Source organism: Ylistrum balloti, unplaced genomic scaffold (assembly GCF_031769215.1).
Source record: "Ylistrum balloti isolate Yb309-2 unplaced genomic scaffold, AGI_CSIRO_Ybal_v1 Utg369588, whole genome shotgun sequence".
Lineage (NCBI taxonomy): Eukaryota > Metazoa > Mollusca > Bivalvia > Pectinida > Pectinidae > Ylistrum > Ylistrum balloti.
The window spans coordinates 609,877-619,450 of record NW_026781875.1 but is presented as its reverse complement, the minus strand read 5'-3'; the positions used below and the strand labels follow the sequence as shown (position 1 = coordinate 619,450).

The following is a 9,574-nucleotide window of genomic DNA, read 5'->3' as shown; positions in this document are numbered from 1 at the left end:
ACTATATAGAAATTGCAATGGGGACTCACAGTTCACTAAAGAGGGGATTTGAACCTCACGTTACACTTGAGCATGTAATCACAATGGAAAGTCAACGTGGTGGAGTGTAGGATGGGTTCGTCTTTTTCTTCACTTCAACCTGAGGCCTTCCGTCGGCTAAAGTGGAGATTTGTATCAAACAAAGCTCTATAGATGTCTGAATTTGAAAGTGATATGCGTTTAGCAGATTTGTTTGTGATATCTTGATATCGATTATATAAATTCAATAGAAGTGTAGACGGAATAAGAAATTTGCACTCATTGCTCTCCATGCATGTTGAACTGACGCCAAATACTGGCTACGCATAATATTTGATTTACATTATTCAAGGAGGTCCATTATGACTGTCAGTATTAACAATGACTAATAATTTATGCAGATATGGTTTATATTCATGTATGGTGATCAAATAAAAGAAGTTGAAGGGGGTGGGGGTGGGGGATGGGTGCCAAATTTTGACCCTACCTTAGAGCAGATTCTTCAACACCTGAAAGAATGGCTCCCTGGAGTGGAAGAGCAGGGTCCAGGGAAATATAGAAAAGTTGTTAAGATCCTCCTTGTTTTGCTTGAATGACTTTATTCTGTTCCTATTTGGCCTGAAGCATATCTTGCTGTATAAACCAGGAGCCTGACATCTGATATATCTAGTTCTGAATGGTGAAATGTTGTAAGTGACTAAAAATCTTCGTTCCATACAAGAATTGTGTTCTACTTTGGAATGTGGGTCTGAGAGCCAGAAATTGGAATTGTGAGAAATGTTTCTTCTATTTTGAAATGCTTTGGTAGCTGACTTAACAGATAATCAACGTAGGCCCTGTGGGTTTATTGCTTGTTTGAGCATGGTGGCCATTATCCAGGCATCCATTTTGTAATATGATTGTGAAATCATGGTTTTCCTGAACAACACATATTTCAAAGTTCTTCTCACTGACAAGTTTCACCAGTGGAAATCAGATTCAACTTGCTTATATCATTAATGGTCCACCAAGTGTTGATATTTTTGTCAGTCTGAAGTCGAATATGGCCACTATGAATGCCATTGGGAAAAACATATTTTTAAATAGGATTCTTTTTCAGTTCCACTGGTTTCATTTAAATGAAATTTTGCAGTAATGTTGATAAATTTAATTGAAGAGTACTCTGGGTGATTCCGTTGGTTGTGAACTCTGTCGTTGTGATATTGGGACTGATCTGAATTGGACTTTTGAACTATGTTTTTATATGCATTTACGAACACAGTCTCTCTAGTGGTTAACGTCAGACTGGCATGTAAAGGTTCATGAGACATTCAACTTTTAGTTTAACTATCTCTCATTGTATCTATATATCTCCTTTTACAGTCGCCCCTGTGATAACATCTGACTGCGTGGTAAAGGTTAATGAGACAGACAACTACCAGTGTACCTGTACAGCTGTAGGTAAACCAACACCTGTTATTACCTGGTTGCTCCAGAGTTTGTCATCTAACAATGTTTTGAACTTCCCGTCCATCAACAGGAACAAAACCGGGCTGTACACATGTAAAGCCACATCGTCATCATCAAAGTTCGGGACACTACAAACTCAGTCTGTTCTCAACCTCGTGGTACAGTGTGAGTATAACCAATCTGTCCAGAACCTCATAATACAGAGTGAGTATAGCTAATCTGTGGTCATTTTTGCGATAGATTGTGAGTATAACCAGTTTGTCTTGATGCCCTGTTAAAATCATGTCGCATTCATCGAGGAAAATTTGTAAAACGCCAAATGTCTTGTGTAAAGTTGATGAGACTGGAAGTTGAAGTATTGATCTGTATTTCTCAATTTCCTAAAGATCAATACTTTGACTGTGCCTTTCTGTTTCGTTCAGAAGGGCATAGCATAACTGATGTTGGTGTTAGTATAAACGATATTGATATGTCCAGTTAAATATCTTTACTATCTCCGATATGTTGTAAACATATCCTCTCCTTAGACTAACCTTGCACACCAAAAGGACAATGGTTGTAGCTTCTTCCTCCAAATCTTTGATAAGTGTTGGCAACAATTCAGAAACTGGGCTTTCCACGTACCGACGGGTTGCTGACAGGTAGTATCATGAAAATTAAATTTAAAAGGAGTAAACGCATATGGTTAATGACTTGGGTATGGATTTGTATTAATTTATAACCGTATTTTATTGTTATAATAACAGATGCCCCGGATGTCACTTTGCTGGTTCAGAATTCCACTGAAGGTGTTCGGTCATTGGTGATGACATGTAATGCGTCTGGTGTCCCTAACTCGTACACGTTTGGTGACTGGGTACATAAATATGACAACACCCTTATCAGGACGCTTACTGGTGACGAGAAGACCCAAGGGAGAACTCTCACACTAGACACGGTGTCGTATCAGGACATCGGTACCTACACATGTCAGGTACAGAACTCCATCACGGGAAGGAATGGTCAGCTGACACAGACAGGAACAGCTGTCTTTGGTGTTAAAGGTAAATAATGTCTTAACTAACTGAATTTACTAACAGCGCAAACGTAAGTCTATCTGGAAAAAGACTTATAATATTTTGTAGATGAATTGAAATTTGTTGGATATGTAATATCTATAAACGTGCTTTCGTTACGCTTCAATGGTCAGTGCATGCTTTGTTCGAATTTCAAATCATGGTAACACATTCCAAGGAATTTGTCAAACGTACATGCATTTGAAGGCAGTACACTATCCAATGTAGCGGATTTTTTTCTAGAGAATATTTGCTAAAAACATGTCAATATGAGACCTCATATTTCACTTGGCAAATCTGCAGGTCAATATCCACAGTATTAAACTGGCAAAACTGGATCTGCACCCCCTTCCCTTATGAGACTATCAGTTTCAACCCTGATTGACCGATTACAGGTTCAAAGTGTCATTATGAATACAGCGTTAATTGGTACAACAAGGATTTTGTGTATGATTATATCAATTGATCGTTTTCTCTTCCATTAGAATATATGTACTAATACTCAGAACATAATCAATGTCAATGCTAGTCAGTATGTGTATTTTGTTGTTAAGGAAGTCCGATACTCATTGAAGGAGGTTCGATGGATTTCCCCAACAAAGGTCAGCCATATCGGAAATCACTTTTATTCATTAGCCATCCTGCACCAACAGAAATGTTTATCAGTAAGGAGGAACGCTTGGCATCTACACAGAACCTCACGATCACTTTTACCTCAGAAACAGTGTTGGACGCCTTCTACGGGAAAATGATATCACGACCCGGATACAAAGTGAATTTATATTTCCCTTCTTTTCAAATCTACCAGATTGGAGATTACAAGCTGATTGTCATCAATGATGTTTTCCCGGAACTCGTATTTAAATTCTCGTTTAAAATAGTAGGTAAGTGATTGACAAGTATTGTCTAGTTCATCTGGTCTAAAAACAACAATGAAACTACTTCAAAGTAAGGCATCTATTTATTTTTGGTTTCTCCTATCAGTTGTCCGTCTATACGCCAACTAATAATCCGTGTCTCATCTATTTGCTCAAGTTTGCCAACAACAATCTATGACGTCAACATACATGCATACATTGGACGAAAAGACAAAGGCAATATTACCCACTTAACAGAAAAGAATGTGATCGTTCTTCCTAACATTAATCCAATTGATTTTATTTTTTGCAAAAACATCCTAATACATGTACAATTCTAAATTATCTTTGGCAGAGGGACAGTGTTCGACGAGGAAATTGTAGTATAATCGTTTTAGTTCTCCTTTCTATTATTGGAATGAGTAAATATTTTTATAATTTAAATTGTATCTAGCTGAGTGAACTAATTATTCTCGAACGTTGCAAATCGTTAATTGAACTTAATTTAAACTAGAAAAGGGTCAGTGTACAAAGTTGGTGATCTATGCCTCTAACAAGCCAAATATGTACGACTGACCACTTGAAAATAGTCTACATTTATTTACCTATTGTCTACATTATTGACTTCTTAATGCTGGTTGACAAATCATTCAATCAATTCGTTTTTGCAATTCTCATCAAATATAAACAGTTCGTCCTTTTGTAACTGAATAACACTGTTCATAGAAACGTCTAATGAAAAAGGCAGCAGTGGAAATCCTATAATGCAGTTCACAACTTTGCAAATGGATGATCACAACTTTTAATATTATATTTCTATATAGAAGTGAGAGGAATGTACTATCATAATTGAAATAATATCAATACTTCTACATATCATTTCAAATTTAAAACTTCCCACGACATGAACTTCACAATATCTTTTCATGATATATCAAACTAAAAATGTCCATAAGCAATGCTAACAGCAACAATATCCCTCGTATTTAGCATATTATATATAATTCACTTAATTCAATGCTTCCAACCAATATAATATCTTATCTTATATTGCATTCTCGGGATTGAAAACGTATTTATTTTTTATAGCAAAAGTATGTATTTCTATACTTTACATTCACCTGTAAAATTAAAGCAAATAGTAATGTCTCTATATTGTCATTAAAGAAAAATAACTTTATTCCATTCTTGTATTTGATGCACACTTAGTCCATTTAATGATGTATCTCTGACCTAAACCCTGAAAATCAAACCTCAGCTCTATAATCACCACTGTTCTGATATCTGCAAACATTGGAACTCCTATTTGTACCCTAGCAGTAGACCAATTTTAGATGTTTAAGTCCTCTAGAACCTTGCGCAGCATCCCCCCCTGCAAAGCCCCCGAATATATATTTGCTTCTATCTGCATACACAAAAAATACTGCATTCACGTAATCCGAAAAAAAGACACAGTCATTTACAGTTACCGTTTATGCGTACCATGTGCACTTTAAGCTAAAGTGAAGTTCTGTAGATCATGTGACACATACACCGACTGGACACGCATACATGTTCCTTTAGCAAATATCATTCTTTAACGTATCTGACACACTGTGTTGTGACTGATGTTTACAAGTGGACGTACCGGAATAGCACACTTGTATATTAGTTAAGCTCAATGACATATGTTCAAATCCTCAATTGTCAATATGTATACAACTGAATTACAATCAGGTTTGTAAATTAGTTTCCTTGTGTGTCAATATCAAAGCTTATTCTAGGGAAGGCATGGGTAATTCTAATGGCTTAATCTGTGGCTGATTTAAATGCAACGTATAATTAAAAACATATATGATGCTTTTAGTTTCAGATGGAACCAGTTATCCGTATTATAAACAGATGTACACAACATTCGTTGCTTTGATCAGTGTGACTGTGCTCATCTTTTTCATCCATTGGGATCGGAGTATTTATCACGAGTAAGTATATATCATCCACCATCATATGTTAGTAATGAGACAAAAACATATATAAACAGGAATATTGTGATATTAATTTGATGTCAGCATGTATAACAACGTATAACGTAATGTTGTTTGATTTTGTAGGATTTGGACACCTACCCTTTATGTAAGTATACGATAGAATTGGTAATTAAAATCATATCACAGGTGCTTGACACTACTGATAAGTTTATTCCAGTAGTCACACCGTCAACAGTAGACCATGTTATGATTCGTTGGAATAACACAGTTCCGAATCTACACATTGATTTAATCGGTGCATAATGCAAATGTTATGAATTTGTTTTATATTTTGCGTTCTTGAAACGATCCTCACCCCGACGGCATCAATAACGAGTTCATGACCGTCAAAATATGCATGATACTGTATAATCCACAGAGAGAATGTACCTATTTTGAATGTTCTATTTCCAAATAGCGGCATTCCTGCATTTCCAATATGGGGATTCGAGAGACACATGTACATGATAAATAGAAGATGCTTTCATGCATGTACTGTAGAATAAAAAAAAATTTACTTTTCACACGAGATGACCAAATAAATTATAAGTATTTTAAGTATATGCATAAAACGAAGCACAAACTCTTTCTATAATAATAATAATTGAGTCTTAATGTAGTGATTGAAAATTTGACCTACAGCAACGGTTATTGTGTTTACAGAAAATCTGACTGAAAGCAGACTAAATTGAAAAGAAATGCGTCACAAAGTTGGTCATTCTTGTACTTCCCACTTAACATTTCGTTGACACGTTTGAGCATGTCACTATTACGATTTTCTCCAATGTCAATATTGATCTTCTACATCAACAGGAAAGAATGCCGCCATCTTTTGGCTAGCGTCAGAATTCAAGAGTATATCAGGGATAAGATTATGAAAATATTCAATAAAAAGGCGTCACTTAAACATTATTTCAGAATGAAGATTATAGGGAAGTGTTACGGTCGTCTCTTTGAATTACCTAGTGTTTGGCCTTAATCTCACGTATTGTTACAGGTAGTTCGAGTTCCTTCTTACTTTTCGACATTTGTTACAACAATATGGTTATGGCGCTAGTAAGTCATCTCGATTTTGCGTCAAGCGTTAATATCAGTTCTGTGACCTTAGAAATGCATCACTGGCTTTTGAGTGACGAGCTGCTCGAGGCTATGAATACCAGCTTCCTCGGTTTCCTCCCAGTACCACTCGGTCGTTTGCTTTAATAGTCCTCGGTGCGTTGCACTGATCGCCAATAGGATTGGCACGAACTTACAGGAAGAAATTTAAGAAAATATTTTCAGTTACTTTCATTCCAAAAGACTATATCTCCCGAAAGCCAAATAAAAAGTACACAGCTTCTTACTATTTTGTTCAAAGTATTTGTTACAACCCGGATGTTGAATCGAGTTTGTAAAATATCATTGGGTGAAATTACTCAGAGTTTCAAAATGCAGATTGATGAAAATTATGGGGAAGTTTTATAGTCGCTATATTTTGCCTGTTGGTTCCGTTATATACGTCCAGATGTTGGTAAGTTCGCTATTGCTATAGTATCAATCATATTGACCTAGATACTGTTTAATCTTTTCACTTTAGTACAAAAATGTTCGGCAGTGTAATATTTAGAAGTTCAGATTGGAAAAACCGAAAGATAAGGTTGACATATGGACTATATACAATGTACATATAGTTAGGTTTTGACTCGTGTATGATATCTAAAGTTGAAAAACATGTTCTTTGGCATGTTCCAAAATATAACAAACTAAGTTTAAAAATGTTTCTTTCAGCGGAGTAAACAATATCAATTCGGGCATTATTGTAGTGATGATGCGAGACATTAACCTTAAAAATTACTTAGATGTTATCAACAATTCTCAAAACCAATAAAACATAATAAGTTACACTATGTTTGTTGAGGTCATCATCATATCCAACATACTTTAATTTTAATTAATTATGAAATAATATGATGTAAAATATTCTTTTTAACTTGATTGTTTTCAATGAAAAGACGTTCGAGGAAACAACAGACAACAACTAAGCCCTTCGAAAACATAGGAGATTCCGAGCACGGTATGTACATAGAAATGTAATCCTTCCATTTGCTGAAAAAATGTTTTGCATCACACTTCATGAAGACTGTGCTTGTAAATATTGTGATTTTGGCGGGATTGTATCATCATAGTAAAATGTGTTATTTAGTTCAACGTGTTTGATTAATGTAACTTATATCCTTGTCAGCTCTGTCAACTGATGCATCACTTAAAGTTCTCAATTTTTGTTTGTTTACTTATCATACAAAATGTTAATATTCATACGTTTTATTTTGCGTTGAGATTCGCGTCTTAACAATACCACAAATAACATTTTCATTACTGTATATAAAATAAGAACACCAAATAGAAAGTAATACTATCACCTTTTTCAGCATTTCTGTAAATATACTCTCACTTTATTTTTGATGTTCAAATTAGATCCAATGATAATATAGATACTGTCATTTTACAGTGTAATAAAGTCTTTGCTTTCGTTTACTTAACAGTCTCAGCGACAACACCACCAAGGCCGGGAAGGTATTAGTAGCAACTGCTATTTCCTGATCCATTAAAGCTGTTTTTTTTCAACATAACTTAAAGTATAGTGCGGTGGCTGATTTGTGCCATTTCGTTATTTCGTTTTTCGTCACGACACAAATAAGTCAACTTTGTTTTGTCAATTTGATTTCTTTATCTAAATAAAAATCATAGAAGCTAACTTAAAGTGTCAAGTGTTGAAATGATGATACTTGATGTTGCCTTCTATATTTACAAAGTTATTAATTGTAATTGTCGAGAGTCCGGTATGTTTTTCCGAGACCATAAGTCAGATAGATCATTTGTCTTTGCCAAACGGACATTGCCAAGTTAATTCAGTATTCAGATCCTTTGGATTACCTCTTGTAGCCATTATTATATAAAATCTTTACTTGAAAAAGTCTAGAACCTCAGTCATGATGTGTTCTTATTTGTGTCAGACCGCAAGCTCTATTTTTCCTGAAAACACTGCTTAGTCAATTCATGTAAAATTTCTTTGATCATATTCTAAATGGTCAAAGTTCACGGTACCTAAAGCGATTAACACTGCGAGCGAGTGGCCTTTTTTGCCATGTCATGTCATCATAACAATGGTTAATTGTTTAATTGTAAAATCATCAAACATGGCAAGTATGACATATGATTGATATTTCAAAAATATGTATGAGACGTATTGCATAAAGATATTGTATTAGTAATGGATTATTATTTCAGAGGTTCGTATGAAGAGTTGGATATAACAAACATTGCACCACCAAACATGTACGAACAAGTCGGACAAGAACATGGTATGATCTTTATATTTATGTTCCACTACTTTTCATGTTTGAATAATTATCATTTTAGTTTTGATCAATGTTCATGGAAATAATTCTCAATAATGTCTACAAAATCTTAAAGATAACCATTAATTAATTAAATGAAATGAACAAAAAAGTGAAATGTAGCTATAACAAGGAAGTAAATTATGAATTTTGAATGTGCATTTTTATAATGTATGGCATTAAACTTACAAAAATGAAATCAGTACAAAACATAAATATTTCTTACGGATTTAGGTGTCTCCGAGAACATAGAAGTAAGGTAAGATATGCTATATTTAAATAATACGATTGTTTAGTGTGTATTTCCTAAAACATGAACATTAGTTTTTAACTAACAGTAAATGGTGTGCACAAAAATATCGTAAATTGATTTTAGAATATGTCCGTGTATGCTAGATCTTTTTTTAAATAAACAGATTGATTTAAATATATAGGTTGTCTACTTTTGAAATGACATTGAATATCTATTTAAAAATGATTTATTGTATGGAATTTTGTTTTAAGCAACTATGAGATGTTGGAAGGTGTAAATGGTCCAAATGTCTATGAGGAACTGAAGGATCGGAAAGGTAAAAACTAATGACTTTAGATATCAAAGAATCTTTTCGATCTTTCTGTGGTTGATTATTACCAATATATCGAGTGATGTATGAATGTATATAATTGCTAAACTGTCCATTTGTACTTACAGTTGTGATGTGATCATTACTTCATTTAAATCTTACGTGATGTTATCTATATTTTCTGAAGTTATATATTGCAGTAGAGAAGAATTATCTTTGAAATACTGTAGGCAAAACTTCCCATATTGA

General features: G+C 34.3%; 1 long non-coding RNA gene across 1 annotated transcript; it reads left to right on the top strand.

Moving 5' to 3' along the window:
- Positions 1–2,309: 2,309 nt before the first annotated feature.
- Positions 2,310–9,327, top strand: LOC132544266 (uncharacterized). The gene is made up of 9 exons (XR_009553992.1): positions 2,310–2,510; positions 3,077–3,406; positions 5,226–5,340; positions 5,470–5,491; positions 7,377–7,438; positions 7,908–7,938; positions 8,653–8,726; positions 8,997–9,021; positions 9,267–9,327. It is a non-coding gene; the product is annotated as an uncharacterized LOC132544266 (long non-coding RNA).
- The last annotated feature ends 247 nt before the right edge of the window (positions 9,328–9,574 follow it).